This window comes from Papaver somniferum, unplaced genomic scaffold, assembly GCF_003573695.1.
Source record: "Papaver somniferum cultivar HN1 unplaced genomic scaffold, ASM357369v1 unplaced-scaffold_123, whole genome shotgun sequence".
Classification (NCBI taxonomy): domain Eukaryota; kingdom Viridiplantae; phylum Streptophyta; class Magnoliopsida; order Ranunculales; family Papaveraceae; genus Papaver; species Papaver somniferum.
The window spans coordinates 3,269,590-3,287,139 of NW_020621381.1; the positions used below are offsets into that span (position 1 = coordinate 3,269,590).

General features: G+C 37.4%; 1 long non-coding RNA gene across 1 annotated transcript; it reads left to right on the forward strand.

The window, feature by feature from the left end:
- Window positions 1-4,444: 4,444 nt before the first annotated feature.
- LOC113331069 lies at window positions 4,445-16,709 on the forward strand. Its single transcript, XR_003350655.1, has 2 exons — window positions 4,445-4,493; window positions 15,498-16,709. It is a non-coding gene; the product is annotated as an uncharacterized LOC113331069 (long non-coding RNA).
- The last annotated feature ends 841 nt before the right edge of the window (window positions 16,710-17,550 follow it).

Sequence of the window (17,550 nt, forward strand, 5' to 3'; positions counted from 1 at the left end):
CCCATACATGGTCAAAAGTCAAGTCCCTTATATGTCGATATGCAAGTAATGATAAAAGATTGCATGAAATTTTGACTTACAAAAGTTAAAGCCTTTATGTCATTATTTGATGGAAGAAAGGATAAAACTTTTGTTTACAAGGATTATGTCTATTGTATGTCATTCTGCAAATAGTGATGGAAAATAGAATGAATCCTTGTCTATTCCACAGTATTGATCTTCCCTGATCCATATTTCCTATGTATGTACTGTACGGCTCCATAAGTTCTCTTATGTTGAGCATTTCCGCTAAATTAATCATGGGTTATCTTGTGGTTAATTTAATTGAGTATTTTGGATACAAATTCATATTTTTATGTGATTTGTGTTGTCCAAAGGAATCCTTCTTTTCTTGTGAAAGTAAGATCGCTCTTATTGTTCTTTCGGGAATGACATTTTATGGGGGAGAGTTTTTAATTGAACTTGTGATTAATTTCCAAATCTTTGTGGGGGAGTGCCGACGTGGAATATTATAGGAGTTATCTTGTATCATTATCAACTCCTTGATGAATGCATTTAGCTTCGGCTATATGATTGCATCTAAAAAGTTGATATGTACTTTCTTTTGGTCATGAAGTGTCTCGATGGAAATTTCATTAGGATCCCACTAGTTTTCGTACCTTAGCCAATTTTATTGACAAAAAGGGTGAGAATTAATGTGTAGTTAACACTACAAATACATTTGGTTTTCGGATCATTATGTAAGGGGAGTGGTTTCCATGTGATATGGAGTATTGACTAAGGGGGAGTGATACATATCACCATAGTATTGTTGTCGAAGTTGTGATACAATTGAACTTTGATGTTGTGTAATAATACTATGACACTGTATAACGATGATTCAGAGCTTTTGTTTTCTCATTCTTATGGCTTCGGATTTTCAACAACGATGATGCTGAACTTACAACCTTTGGAATCATTGGAGTACTTGGAAGTGACGAAGATTTCGAGTAATGTTGAAGAACCAAGGAGATCATGCATGTGGAAGAGAAGCTGCAAAATTTATTTATTTTGTATTCCATATGTAGTGATAGTTTTGTCACTAAAATTGACAAAAGATGAGATTATTAGAGCACTGCTCGGTCGAACTCGCAAGCGTTGCTATCTCAAGCTTGTTTGTCAAGTTTAGTTGCCAAAACTATAAGTCTTGATTTAGAGTCTACTAATAGCTAAGTCTCGGACTAGGATAGAAAGTGTAGTTGAGCTTGATGTGTTTTTATATAGTGGTAAATAAGGTTGTCGTTCACTCGGACTCGTAAAGGATTTGTTTTAAGACTTAAAAAGAGAAAACACTAAAAACAAAAATATATACAAAAGATGTCACAAGATCAAAAAGGACTTGGGCTAATGATTCCACCAAACTCATAATATAAGGTTCAAATATTAATTCTTTTAACAATTATAGCTCCATAAATAAAGACATGGACTCTTATTTTTGCCAAGGAAAATTCTCAAAATATTAGTTGTAACTTGTAAGTCCTAAGCTTGGGATATCAAAACATCTAAGCAAGCATGACCCATCAAATGAGATGACAACTAATTAATCCAAATCATAATTCAATTTTAATTTGTGCAAAATTCATATAAGAATTAAATATAATTATCCACATATGATATTAGTCTTCCTCCTTCATCCAAGTGTTGAGGTTTAGCTCTTCATGGTGAAAACACTCTCAAAAGATAGAAACATGGCTCAAAAGGTGTTTTTATTGAAGAAATATATGAAAACAGAATTTCGCAACGCTGTACTAGTGTTACATACGCCACCGTTACAATTTATAAGACTGAGGAAGAACGATAGTTTACTGGTGCAGCAGAACTGCGACTGTCTGTGTTGCAATGTTCTTCGTCTCCTTCTTCTTCAGCAGCAGCTGGGTACTTTCCTGTAACCCTGATTTTCGCCTCTGCAGCCTCCCTAAGACTCCGTATCGACCCCCAACTCCTCGATCCCTTCTTATGGGACTCATACAAGCCTTATATAGATAACAGTTCGATTAATTCTCAAGAAAATCTCCGGTTATCTTATTTTTCTTTCACCGGAAGTTACGGTCTTTCAATCATACCTGTTTTTTCTCACGCATATTCTGATTCCATTTTTTAACCCAAATCTTCTCTATATTCGATGAATAAAACCTCAGGGAACATATCATGCCTTATTTTCTCGTCGTACCTTCCATATATATCCATTAGTTCACGGCTTTCCCTGTTTAACTAAATTTCGACCATACTTCCTCTTTTAATGAATCTACGGCAATTACCATCTCTGTTTATCCTTGATACGTCATTAATAATCCAAAACAGCAATCGAATCTGATTAAATCTCTAACAAATCCAATCCAGGGAGGTTCGCAGTTTTCTTTTCCCCGAGCCGAGAAGATGGTGGACACAACTCTTTTGTTTTCCGAGCCCATTATCAAGCCTCTTATGACTTAACAGGCTAATACCCATCCAAATCCGTGAAGAAGTCCCATCTAAATCTCGTTCAAACTTCCTCCAGTAAAATCCGCAGACAAGTGTAGAATTTTCCCGCCACAATCTTTATTTAAACGATGAAGATGGGTGCCCCTTCTCATTATCGGGGTGTAAATAGCAGTGAGATGGCCCTTATCGACTGGGTGCCCCTTATCCAACTGAGGGGTGCCTTTAGAATTTTCTCCCGCTAGCGCAAATACCACTGTTTGAGCCGATTTACCCCACAAGCTTATTTCTCCAAAAATACCTACAAAGACATAAATAGCCAAATAAGTCCAAAATTGAGTACTAACAATACACATAATTGAGAACAAAATAGACACATAAATGAGCCTATCAGTTTAGACTCCACGGTGTTCATCATGCAAATACGGAGAACTACTCAAGGAACTGGTAAAACTTCATCGACAAAAAGGTATGTGGATCCATGAACTTATCAATCACTCAAAAGTCTACTTTATCTCTTATCTTAAGACAAAAGTCATATTGCTATATAGACTATTATTATACACATATACTATTTCGAGCTGAGTTTATCTCGCTTATCTATTTCTCGAAATATGTGTTGGTAAGATTTCGCTTTGTCCAAGTTCATCTTTACTAGTGACGAAAGTCATATTATTTTCAATCACTTGAAAATCACTTTGATGAACAATAGTTTGTGAACAACAACTATATAACGTTCTCTAAGAATGTTTCAATGATTGAAATGAGAGTTTAGAATAAATAACCATGGTTGGATATAAACATTGTGAGACAACTCATATATGTGTAAGTCCAATATCCTTGAACCAAAGTATGCGTACTTTGCTGCTCAGGATAACTGGAACTAAAGTCCGCGTACTGTCGGAAGTTCACATCCCGTGAATTTCTGCTGGATTCTTGAACTAAAAACAAACTTATTCCGGGTACTTAAGTCCGCGTACCAGTATGCGTAGTTAAGTAGGTTATTTTCTAAAAACAGTTTAATTCGTGAACTAAGACATTTATATTTTAAGGAATACAATCTTTGCAAACCGTGGCTATAATGTTCATGAATCGATTCGAGTGAATCAAAACTGTTCTTGTTTCAATTGTGTCTTGTATACTTCTATGAGATCTAAGCAATTGAACAACTCTCTAACTAGTTCATTTGAGTCATTTGAACTAGTCGTGGTAAAGAAGAATAAGTGATAAGCACAAAAGTGCGACATTTTGATACCCACATTTATACTAGCTAAGACTCGTTATTTTGCTAATAATATTGTTTAAAGCCTTTTGTAGGAATACAAAATAAATCCGATCACCGGAATAATAATTGGTTAAAGCGAGGAAAATGGAGTTTGCAGCAAAAATGAGAAAAGTCACTCAGTAGGAGAGCTTCAAACGTGGTGGCCTGGTATGTTTAAATATCAGCACCACTCAAGCCCGACCCACTAGTTATTAAAGAGAAACTTTGAGACGTGGCTTCACTACTACCACACAGTTCGTTAGTGGGATGTAAAGTAGATTCTAACATATTCTTTTCTTTGCAAGAAGAAAAAGAAATTGTCATTTCCTAAACAATCTGGAGCTTCGTTTCTATCTGATGAAGAAAAAAGGAGATCCGAAATTCGTCAATCTTCAGGTTGCAGGCATCAATCTGAGATGGGTTTTGATTGTTCGTGATGTATGTTGTTGGTGCTATAATTTTGGGGATTGAATTTTGAAGACGAATTGATTGGAGATGGATCTGTTAACATGGGATTAGGTCTACTGTGAGTTTTTGATTCTCAAGCAGTTAGCAGCTGAGTTTGGGTTTGCCTTGCAATTAGTGATTGATGGATGAAAGTGAGTGAAGAGAAAACTGTGAAGACAAGAGAATGGAGAATTATTGGCTTGAGTTGTTAAGGAATTCAGGTTGTATTTGACCTGATTTTGTAGCTGACGAGAGAAATAACAGGTGCTGCAGTATAGTTTACTGTGAATTCGCTAATTTCAGTTCAGACTTGGGGGTTTTTGAGGTTCTATTTGGTTTGCAATAGCTAGAACTTGATATTTGGTGAAACTCTTCCACAGTTCAGCAGTGGAAGAAGAGATATTAGTTATACTCGAAATATTCAAGATGGTTACATATTTGTTTTATAGTTTTAACAAACTCAAGAGACTTATCAAAACGTAAACATAGGATAGAGACTCTGCCTAATAACTAGGTCAGACGACTGACTCTCTTGTGGACTGATATCTTTCGTTATCTTAATATTCCCCCTCAAGTTGTATCGGAGCTGGCGAATGTGCAACTTGTTATGGATGATTTGAAACCTTGGTGCTGAAAGACCCTTAGTAAATATGTCGGCTAACTGATCTCTGGAGCTGATAAACTTGACAAGAAGCAGCTTATCGGCAACACGTTCACGGACAAAGTGATAGTCTATATCGATGTGCTTTGTGCGAGCATGAAATACTGGATTAGCCGTCAGGTATGTCGCACCTAAATTGTCACACCAGAGAATAGGTGTATAACCAGTAATGCCAAGCTCCTTAAGCAGTGATTGGATCCAGATAACTTCCAAAGTTGCAATGGCTACACCCCTGTATTATGTCTCAATACTGGACTTCGACACTGTCTTTTGCTTTCTTGCACTCCACGATATTAAATTGCCACCAAAATAGATACAATATCCACTAGTCGAACGACGATCATCCAAACTTCCAGCCCAGTCCATGGTGCAACGAAAAATCTCTGGAAGGACGTAGATGGAGACCAAAGTCCATGGTGCTTTTGAGATAGCGCAATATTCTCTTCATAAGCTCACAATGCTCATCATACGGGTCGTGCATATACTGACAGACCTTGTTCACTGCCACGGAAATATCAGGCCTCCTTAGGTACAAATACTGAAGTGCACCCACCACACTTCGATAGAGAGTTGCATCCTCAAATTGTTTTGTACCCTGTTTGTGGATCTTCGCATTATCAGCTAACGTTGTATTGACTGGATTAGCACCATCTAATTTTATTCTTCGTAAAAGATCCGAAATATGCTTACGTTGAGAGAGAGAACTAGTTCCTTTTCATCCCTGAGAACTTAAACTCCTAAGAAGAATAACAGATCCCCCAAGTCTTTGAGGGCAAAAGCATCTCCAAGATCAGTGATTACCTGTGTTATCTTAGCTGGTCGTGATCTGGTGACTATGATATCATCTACGTACACCAAGACATACAAAATTGAATCAGAATATTTTTTTAATAAAAAGGGAACTATCCGCAATAGAACCTTTAAAACCCAGTTGTATCAAATGGCTACTCAGCTTTGAGTACCATTCCTTAGGCGCCTGTTTCAGGCCATATAGGGACTTGTGCAATTTGCACACATGGTTCGGAAAGTCCTTATCCACATATCCTTGTGTCTGCTGCATGTATACATCTTCCTCCAGCTGACCATTCAGAAAAGCATTCTCGACATCGAGTTGCTTAATCGACCATTGATTCATCACAACTATAGATAAAACCAAACGTGTGGTGCAGGGCTTGATAACAGGTGAGAATGTCTCGCCAAAATCGATTCCAGCCTCCTGATTATATCCTTTAGCAATCAAGCGGGCTTTACAACGATCTATAGTTCCGTCTGGATTTTGCTTCACACGATAGACCCATTTCGAGCCAACTACGTTCATGCCTTCTCATATTTCACCAGGGAATACATACCATTGCGGATGATAGCATTGATCTGGACATCCATTGCATGTCTCCATTTCGTATTTTTGTTTGCCATTGTAAAACAGGTTGGTTCCATGAAATCTGCTTCAGGTAGAGGATGCTTGATAACTGTTAAACACAACTTTTGAATGGGTTTGGATATACCAGCTTTAGATCGAGTTCTCATGGAGTGTGTCACCGTCTGACTCTGTTCAGCTTCAGTTACAGAGGGAATTGTTTGTTGATCACCAGATTCAAACATCGCATGTTGGTTCGCTGAAGAAACCTCATCAGATTGCGTTCCTGCAACATCCGTGTATGAACTAGCAGCGACTGCAGGGGAGTTATGAACATGCAAGATAGCAGATGAAGAGATTGCTGGCGATTGAATGTGTTCTGGAGTATTCGATGGATATGCACTTGGCGGAACTACATCAGCAGTCACCCTGTTGGATAACGTACATCGACCAAAAGTTGGTGATAGAAATATACTGGTGCTAGATGGAACATTACCTGGACATTGCAATGGATGTTTTTATTGGAGAGACTGAAAAGGAAACGAGCTTTCTTCGAACCGTACATGGCGAGATATGTAAACCCTATTTGTCTCCCTATGTAGGCACACATACCCTTTGTGTGCATTACTATAGCCGATGAATACACATGGAAGAGACCTAGGTTCTAATCTGGTGGAGTTATACTGACGAAGACAGGGAAACACCAAAAATCCAAAAACTCTTAAGAACTTATAATCTGGCTTTTTGTGGAACAGGTAACTCTAATGGTGTTTCTGCAACAGAAGAAGATTTTGGTAACCTGTTGATTAAATAACAGGAAGTTGTAAAAGCATCAGAGCAGAAGTGTTTCGGCATATGTGCATGGTATAGCAGTGCTAACCCAGATTCAGTTACATGCCTTATTCGGCATTCAACCAATCCATTTTGAGGAGATGTATGTGGGCAGGAAAATCTATGTTGGATACCATTATCGTTTAGATAGGCAGTGAATTTCTTGTATTCTAAGGCATTTTCTGATTGAAACACCTTTATTCTATGATCTGTTAGATTCTCAACTTGTTTATGAAAGTGTACTAACGTTTGAAAGGCATCAGATCGTTGTACTAATGGAAAGACCCAAGTGTACTGAGAGTAGACATCCATTATTAATAGATAATACCGAAAAATAGACCTAGATACTTGAGGTGAAACCCAAATATCGGACACGACTAAACTCAAAGGTTTGTCATACACAGTACTGCTTAAAGAAAATGACAATTTCTTGATCTTACTAAGATGGCAAGACTAACAGTAGTCAATTTTTTTATTGTAAATGGGAAGAGAATTTCTAAGACAAATATGAGAGACAGTATGCAACATTGGATGTCCGAGACGCTGATGCCATAATGGAAGAGAGGATGATATGTTTTCCTGTGGATTGATAGGTTTGTCAAGCATGTCAACTCCTTCAAACACGTAAATCCCATTCCTTTTCAGCCCTCGCAGCAGAGTTATCCCCGTGTGCTTGTCCTTTACAAAAAAATAAGATGTGTGAAATTCAAAAAACACGTCATTATCTTTACAAAACTGAAAGACTGACAGTAAATTAGTCTTTATTTTTGGTACATGATATATATTGTTCAAACAAAAGGACCTGTAATTGTATGTGAAAGAGGCATCACCAACATTAGCAATGTCAAGAGCATTACCATTACCAACATGAACCATTTCAGTACCATCATATTCATGAGGTATTGCAAGGTTCCTCATATCTGCAGTGAGGTGATGTGTAGCCCCTGTGTCAGTAACCCACTGATTTCCATTCATACCATTAGGCAAAGCTATATAGGCAGCAGGGTTTTTAGACTGATTGTTGTTTGGTTTGTAACGAAACCAACAACGATCTTCCTGATGGTTATCCTTCTTACAGATTTGACATGGTTGTTCAAACCTGGAAGTTCTTATTTGAGTTGGCTGTGAACGACGATTTCCTGGATTATTGTTGTTGTGCTGGTTGTTATTCCTTGGAGCAGATCTGCTTGATGATGCATATTTCGAAGCCGCCAAATTTTCTATGGGTTGTTGGATAATTTGTAGCTGTTGTTCGAGTCGCATATCAAAGTCAGCAGATGGGAATATAAAGTATCCATCTCCATTTCTTCAATTGTCCCCAGAGTAGTCACAATGGGATCATAGGACTGGTTCAGTCCGTTACAGATAGCTTGCTTTTTTCATCGTCAGATGCAGTATAACCTGATGCTGCAAGTTTATCAAACAGGTTCGTAGCATCAGTTAGGAATTTCTTTAGTGATTTGTTACCTTTGTTCATTGAGTGAAGCTGCTTCTTAAGATTCATCACATGAATCTTTGTTTTTGGTGCAAAATAGTTTTCTAGTTTCTCCCAGACTTGTTTGGCTGTATCAAGTCCTCGTACATGGCAGAGAACCTCAGGTGTTAAAGTTGAGTTTAACCACCCAACCAGTAATGAATCACATGATTCATAATCTGTAAATTTTTTGTTTACTGCATCTGAGTTAGGAAGGGTTTTTGGTGGTATTTCTTCAGATCCATCAATGAATCCTTGTAGACCGTATCCTTTGAGAATAGATTTGAATTGTGTCTTCCAAAGAGAGTGATTATTCTTTGTGAGTTTTAGAGTCACAAGATGGTGAATCTGTATGTTTCTTAGGGTATTAGTATTGGTGTTTGTGGTCATTGTTTTGGGTTTTTTTTGGGTTTTTTTTGGGTTTTTTTTTTGGATTGGAAGAAGCATGGGCAGGATCGAGTGTCTGATACCAAGCTAGAACTTGATATTTGGTGAAACTCTTCCAAGGTTTAGCAGTGGAAGAAGATATATTATTTATACTAAAAAATATTCAAGATGGTTACAGATTTGTTTTACAGTTTTAGAAAACTCAAGAGACTTATCAAAACGTAAACATAGGCTAGAGACTCTGCTTAATAACTAGGTCAGACGACTGACTCTCTTGTGGACTGATATCTTTCGTTATATTAACAACAATCAATTGAAGAAAGTTGGTACAGGTCATTGATAAGACATCTACAGATGGGAGGAAATCGATGATTGCAGTGGTGTTTGTCTTGATTTGTTGAAAGGACTAAATTCAAGCCAAGGATTCAGTTAGAAGAGCAAGGAAATAACCGGTGGTGTATTAAACCTGCTAGTATCAAGAGAAGAAAAGAAATCTTGTCCACTACAATCTTTGGGTTGGAGTTTGTGTGTATATGGAGGATTCAGAATTTCAGTTGTGTTGTGGGTGCTGTAAAGAAGTGGAGTTTGCTGAGTGGAATGTGTCTGAAATTGGGTCGAATTGATTTCAGTTCTTTGAGCTTTGAATTCTCGAACTGATAATGAATGGTGGTCTGTAATTGATGATGCTGAGGATAGAATGGAGCTGTTGTGGGGGGTTTTGACATTAAATGGAGGAAAAGGATTACACAACAACATCGATGGGTTTCTGGCTTTGGAGGGAAATTAACAGCAACAAGGAGAAGATGGTACTGGCAGCGAGAATAATTGGTTTTCTGTGGTTTATGATGGTGGTTGTTAAGATATGAAGAGGGTATGTTGGATGTATAGAGCTCAGATCTGAAATGGGTGTTGTTGAGTTTACAAAGACAGAGGAAAGAAGATGAGTGTTGAGTGTTAAGTCAGTGGGCTATGACGGTTGTTGATGTTTACATTGACTGAATTGTGAGAAATTACATGAAGATCGTTGTTTCTATTGAGTTAAATACAGGCAACTGATTGTGGCTATCTTTAGGCAGAAACAGGAGGAAGACCGAATGAAGAGATGAATATGGGTTGGTTCAGGACTTTTTGGAATGAAGATAGGACTAATTTTTTGAGCTAGAAGTCAGAGAAGAAGTCAACATGTTGTTGTATAAAAGGAGAAGAAGAACCAGCCAAGAGGGTAAGCTGGAATATCACAATCTTTTCTTTAGTTTTCTACTTAGTTCAGTGTTTAGTTCTCTTGTATGTTAGAGTTTTCTACTGAATATTTTTCTATGGATATCTACACAACAATGAGAAGTTAAACCCCTCTCTGCCAAGACTAGAGGGGAAGCTTAATGGGTTCAAGTATTCTTTACAGTGATCATAAATAAATTCCAAGTTTTAATCCATTTCTTTGTCTCTGTTTGATTGCAATTTTGTGTTGGTGCTGTCTATAAACTTCTTAGATTCATTGTGATTTCCGGATACATTGAATGCTAGGGAATCCCTGTGACATTTCTCAATCGAGCTTTATGTTAGAAATATAATCAATCATCATGAAATGGTATTTTTCTGTTAGTTACATTGAGATTCTAATTTGTTATATCTTCCGGGTAGAATGAATCGTTATTCATTTCTATTTGAGTTATAATTTGATCATACACATACTTGAATACATTAAGTGAAACCTCAAAGTCTTGGTAGATACAACAATCACTTATTCCTTTCTTTTACAAATATTGTTCTCTGCTTTCTCAATTACAAATCAAAATTATATTATTGCTTTGCTAAACAATTCTTCTGAGCACCAACAATCTTTGTGGTTCGAACGACTATACTACAATTCTTTATCTTTGATACTCTCAAAAGAGTGATCAAATTTTGGCGCCGCTGCCGGGGATTCTTTAGTGTTCCTTAGAATTAAGTTCTTCATCGGTTTATTTTTAGTTTTGCTTTAGAGTTTGCTGATTTCCGTTGGTTCTTAACAGGGAGTAAGATAGCTCTAAAGACTTGGAGACATTAGGAGCTGCTACGGGTGCAGGGAACAAGTGTTGTTGCTTCAGTTGTGATTAGGCTGAGTTCTTTGCTGAAATCATAGCCATTTGGGTAACATTGTATATGTTTCTTGTTTCTTTTGTGTATGCAATATTCTAGGTCTGATCATTTTAATCGACTGCGTAACTATCACCGTTTTGCTAATAAGGTATTAGAAAATCACCCTATTCATCTAATGGCAGGTGAAGCTGCTAGAATAGCGGCTGAGGCCGTAGTCAATGCTGATGGAACTATAACCCGTAAGGATTATTTGCAGCCGGAAAGGACTTCTACACCTTCTTGTATAGTTCTCCCGGCTAATGCTAGCAATGTGTCGATTAAGTATGGGCAGATACAAGCACTGCCTAAGTTTCATGGTTTGGACTCCGAGAGTCCGTATATACATTTGCAATAATCTGATAAGGTTTGTACTACTATGCCTTTTGTTGATGCGACTCAAGATGTCGTAAAACTGAAATTGTTTCCATTTTCTCTAAAGGAGAAATCTAAGACTTGGTTGCATTCTTTGCGACCAAATACCATTGGGACATGGAATGAAATGACTAGAGAGTTTCTGGAAAAAAAAAATTCCAATTCACAAAACAATCACTCTTAAAAAAAAGTATAATGAATTTTTCTCAAAAAGAAAATGAGTCATTTTTCGAGTGTTGGGAGAGGTTTAAAGACTTGCTTTCTAGCTTCCCTCATCATGGTTATGAAATTTGGAGAGTAATTAATTTTTTTTATGATGGTCTGAATTCATGTATGCGTCAGTTTGTTTAAATGATGTGTAATGGGCAATTTCTGAATAAGTCACCTGATGATGCTTGGACTTATTTTTATTCGCTAGCAGAAAACACCCAAAATTGGGACACTTCAGGCACATCGGATGGAAATAACTCCAAAGCTTGAGCTAGTTCTAGGCCTGGAATGTATGTGTTGAATGAAGAACATGACTTGAATGATAAGATTGCTAGTTTGCATAGGAAAGTTGATGGGATTCAGAAACCAAATGTAGTTAAGGTAGTTGATCCGGTCGAACATGCTTGTGGTATTTGCGAAAGTCTTGAACACTACACTAAGGATTGTCCTACAATTCCAGCATTTCAGGAAGTATTACATGACTAAGAAAATTCCATGGATACTTATAAAAGACCATTTAGCTCCCCATATTCAGAAACATACAATCCAAATTGGCGAAACCATCCTAATTTCAATTGGAGGAATGGTCATAAAATGAATGGTGTTAATGTTTCCCAAGGGTCTTCATCTAGTAACCCTTATGTGCCACCTCATAAGAATTCTCTTGAGGATACCTTACATACTTTTATGCAGGGACAGACACAGATAAATAAGAATGTTATGAAGACTTTAGATGAGCTGAAAACTAGCATAGTTAGAATTGAATCACGTCTCAATGTTAGGGAGAAAGGGACATTGCCTGCCCAAACTCAACCTAACCCCAAAGGCACATTTGAAGTTAAAAATCCTAACTTGAAGCAAGCTAATGCTGTTACCACTCTTATAAGTGGTAAGGTGATTGAGACTCTGATGAAGGTGAACGAACCTGAGAAGTCTCGGAAGCTTAAGAGTAGTCACAGTGATATTCAAAATTAAAAATATGAAATTGATAAGAAAGTGCATGCTCCATTTACTCATCGTTTGTTGTCTAATAAACCATTGGATGATAATAAGGATATTCTTGATGTTTTACAGCAGGTGAAAGTTAACATTCCTCTCTTGAGTGTGATTAAGCAAATTCCAGCTTACGCCAAGTTCATAAAGGATCTTTGCACTGTCGAAAGGAAGCATAATGTGCAGAAGAAGGCATTCCTCACAGAACAGGTAAGTGCTATTCTTAAACACAACACTCCTCCCAAATATAAAAATCCGGGATGCCCTACTATTTCTTGTATATTAGGAAATTTCGTGATCAAACAAGCACTTCTGGATTTGGGAGCTAGTGTAAACCTCCTAACGTTCTCGGTGTATGAGCAGTTGGGCTTAGGTAAATTAAAACCCACCTCAGTCACTCTATAATCTGCAGACAGATCCGTTAAAGTACCGAGGAGGGTAGTTGAGAATGTGTTAATTCAAATCGATAAATTTTACTATCCGGTGGATTTTATCGTTTTGGATACTCAACCTGTAGCTAATGCTAGTAAAGAAATACCTGTCATCTTAGGTCGTCCTTTTCTTGCAACTGCAAATGCCTTGATTAATTTCCGAACTGGAATAATGAATATTTCATTTGGAAATATGACTGTTGAGTTGAATATATTTGATGCATGTAAAGGTCCAGGTGGTAATGATGATATTCATGAAGTTAATATGATTGAAACAGGTGTGTAGGAAAAAGTATCTCATCTAGAAGCTAAGGTTCCTTTAGAAGCTTGTCTTCCTAATCTATTAGATTTAGATGAGGATGGATACACTGAAGAAGTTAATTCTTTAATGAATTCATCTATGTTGCTGGAAACGGATAAGTGGCAGTCTAGATTTGAGTCACTTCAAATCAGTGAGACTGAGCCATTTTCTCCATCTGTAGAATTCCCAAAGCCTGACCACAATCGCCTTCCTAATGAACTGATGGATACGTTCAAGTTTTCTTACCATATGAACTTAATTACGAACAGAAAAAAATGCATTCACATGTTGTTAGGAAGCATATAAGTGCCGCAGAATGGAGTATTGCAGACATGAAAGGAACTGATCCTAGTACTTGCGCACATAGGAAGTCACAGCTCAATGAGCTTCATGAGATCAAAAATAGGGATGATACGAACTGCAAATGTAAAATGAAAATGTTTATTGATAAGCATGCTATCAGGGAAATATTGAAACCATCTCTTTGCTATGATTCTCAATTGCACCAGTTTTCTGATAATCTCAAGTCACGGTGGAAAGGCTCGTTTAATTTTAAAAATGAATTTCGTGATTGTACTGTTGGCATTCAAAATCCTAATTGCAGCAATGTCTTAAAGGTTAATGTGCAGCTTTTGAAACCAGTTTTGGAACTTATGAATCCAGAATTCAATACCACGACTTTGGAGGATCCTTCTTATGTTTGATTGGCTGTGTTTTGCAGATGTCTGGCTGGAGACATAAAATTCAGCGCTTTAGGGAGACAACCCTCTTCTGATGTGTTTGTGGGTATCACAGCTGGAAGCCCTCACGAGACAGACTCGTCCTCTTGTGCAAGCTTGAGGTTTAAAGGCTTGTTGCATGGGCTAAATGCAACCGAACTGACCCGCGACAGTGGTAAAATAATGTTGTTTATTTTATTTTCTTTCTTTTTCATGAATAATATGTTGTACTCGGTTGATTACCCCTTCCCACCTTTGAACTTTTTTAACCACTGCCACATTGGGGACAATGTAGAAATTAGGTTTGGGGCTGGGGGTAAATTAAATCCATGTTTTTTTCTGATTCTCAGGTCTACATTTTCAGGTTTCATTGTTTGTTTGTATATTTTAATGCTTGAAAAAAAAAATAAAAAAAAATGAAGTGAAAATTTTATATGATAAGATCAGCTGTTCGGTCTTTCTACACCACTATTTAGTGGTTTTAATCCAGTTGTTTAGCAGATTCATCTATCTGTTTAGCAGACGCCTTTAATCTAGCTGTTTAGCGGATTTGTCTTGTTGTTTAGCAGACGTTGCTCAATCACTGTTTAGTGGTTCCGTCTAGATGTTTAGCAGACGTCTCTCCATATCCAGCTGTGTAGCGGATATGATTTTTCTTGTTTTGTTCGGGACTAGCAAAATGTAAGTGTGGGGGAGCTTGATAAGTACAAAAATGTAACATTTTGATACCCACATTTATATTAGTTGGGACTCGTTATTTTACTAATAATATTGTTAATACAAAATAAATCCGATCACCAGAACGATAATTGGTTAAAGGGAGGAAAATGGAGTTTGCGACAAAAATGAGCGAAGTCACTCAGTAGGAGAGCTTCAAACGTGGGGCCTGGTATGTTTATATATCAGCACCACTCAAGCCTGGCCCACTAGTTATTAAAGAGAAACGGTGAGACGTGGCTTCAATACTACCATACAGTTCGTTAGTGGGGTGTAAAAGAGCTTCCAACATATTCTTTTCTTTGCAAGAAGAAAAAGAAATTTTCATTTCCTAAACAATCTGCAGCCTCGTTTCTATCTGATGAAGAAAAAAGGAGATCCGAAATTCGTCAATCTTCAGGTTGCAGGCATCAATCTTAGATGGGTTTTGATTGTTCGTGATGTATGTTGTTGGTGCTATAATTTTGGGGATTTAATTTTGAAGACGAATTGTTAACATGGGAGTAGGTCTACTGTGAGTTTTTGATTCTCAAGCAGTTAGCAGATGAGTTTGGGTTTGCCTTGCAATTAGTGATTGATGGATGAAAGTGAGTGAAGAGAAAACTGTGAAGACAAGAGAATGGAGAATTATTGGCTCGAGTTTTAAGGAATTCAGGTTGTATTTGACCTGATTCTGTAGCTGACGAGAGAACAACAGGTGATGCAGTAAAGTTTACTGTGAATTCGCTAATTTCAGTTCAGACTTGGGGGTTTTTGAGGTTCGATTTGGTTTGCAATTAATTGAAGAAAGTTGGTACAGGTCATTGAAAAGGCATCTACAGATGGGAGGAAATCGATGATTGCAGTGGTGTTTGTCTTGATTTGTTGGAAGGACTGAATTCAAGCCAAGGATTCAGTTAGAAGAGCAAGGAAATAACCGGTGGTATATTGAACCTGCTAGTATCAAGAGAAGAAAAGAAAGCTTGTCCACTACAAGCCTTGGGTTGGAGTTTGTGTGTATATGGAGGATTCATGGAATTTCAGTTGCGTTGTGGGTGTTGTAAAGAAGTGGTGTTTGCTGTGTGGAATGTGTCTGAAATTGGGTCGAATTGATTTCAGTTCTTTGATCTTTGAATTCTCGAACTGATAATGAATGGTGGTCTGTAATTGATGATGTTGAGGCTAGAATGGAGCTGTCGTGGAGGGTTTTGACATTAAATGGAGGACGTGGATTACACAACAACATCGACGGGTTTCTGGCTTTGGAGGGCAATTAACAGCAACAGGGAGAAGATGGTACTGGCAGCGAGAATAATTGGTTTTCTGTGGTTTATGGTGGTGGTTGTTAAGATATGAAGAGGGTCAGAGAATGGAAATTGTACCTCATAGTCAGTCTGCGAAGAGGATGGAAGCAAACAAAGAAAGGGTGCGTGTGTTGGATGTATAGAGCTCAGCTCTGAAATGGGTGTTGTTGAGTTTACAAAGACAGAGGAAAGAAGATGAGTGTTGAATGTTAAGTCAGCGGGCTATGATGGTTGCTGATGTTTACATTGACTGAATTGTGAGAAATTACAGGAAGAGTGCTGTTTCTATTTAGTCAAATACAGGCAACTGATTGTGGTATCTTTAGGCAGAAACAGGAGGAAGACCGAATGAAGAGATGAATATGGGTTGGTTCAGGACTTTTTGGCATGAATATAAGACTAATTTGTCGAGCTAGAAGTCAGAGAAGAAGTCAAGTTGTTGCTGTATAAAAGGAGAAGAAGAACCAGCCAAGAGGGTAAGCTGGAATATCACAATTTGTTCTTTAGTTTTCTAATTAGTACAGTGTTTAGTTCTCTTGTATATTAGAGTTTTCTACTGAATATTTTTCTATGGCTATCTACACAACAATGAGAAGCTAAACCTCTCTCTGCCAAGACTAGAGGGGAAGCTCAATGGGTTCAAGTATTCTTTACAGTGATCATAAATTAATTCCAAGTTTTAATCCATTTCTTTGTCTCTGTTTGATTGCAATTTTGTGTTGGTATTGTCTATAAACTTCTTAGATTCATTGTGATTTCCGGATACATTGAATGCTAGGGAATCACTGTGACATTTCTCAATCGAGCTTTATGTTAGAAATATAATCAATCGGCATGAAATGGTATTTGTTTTAGTTACATTGAGATTCTAATTTGCTATATCTGCCGGGTAGAATGAATCGTTATTCATTTCTATTTGAGTTATAATGTGATCACACACATACTTGAATACATTAGGTGAAACCTCAAAGTCTTGGTAGATACAACAATCACTTATTCCTTTCTTTTACAAATATTGTTCTCTGCTTTCTCAATTACAAATCAAAATTATATTACTGTTTTGCTAAACAATTGTTCTGACCACCAACAATCTCTGTGGTTCGAACGACTATACAATTCTTTATCTTTGATACTCTCAAAAGTGTGATCAATAAGGTTGATATGAAAGTGCTCATATGGCTAACTTATGGTTAACTACTGTTGAACCAACGACTTGTACACGTTTAGGTACGGTTACTCAAACTTAAATGAAGTTACATTTCATGTGTGTATAACAAGCTAAGATTCGATCTAACGGTTGAAAGATATTAGCTTGAATCTAATCAGGTTTTCATCTAACGGTGAATATTGGATGCTATGTTACCAAGGTAGCATTGATTGCAAACCCTGATTTGAAGACTATATAAAGGAGAACTCTAGCAACTGGAAAAGCTAGAGTCGATTCTCCTTTAACCTTAGGTTTCTATAGAGATTCTGTAGGTTAACGACTTGAAGACTTCATTGGGATTGTGAAGCCAGACCCAACTAT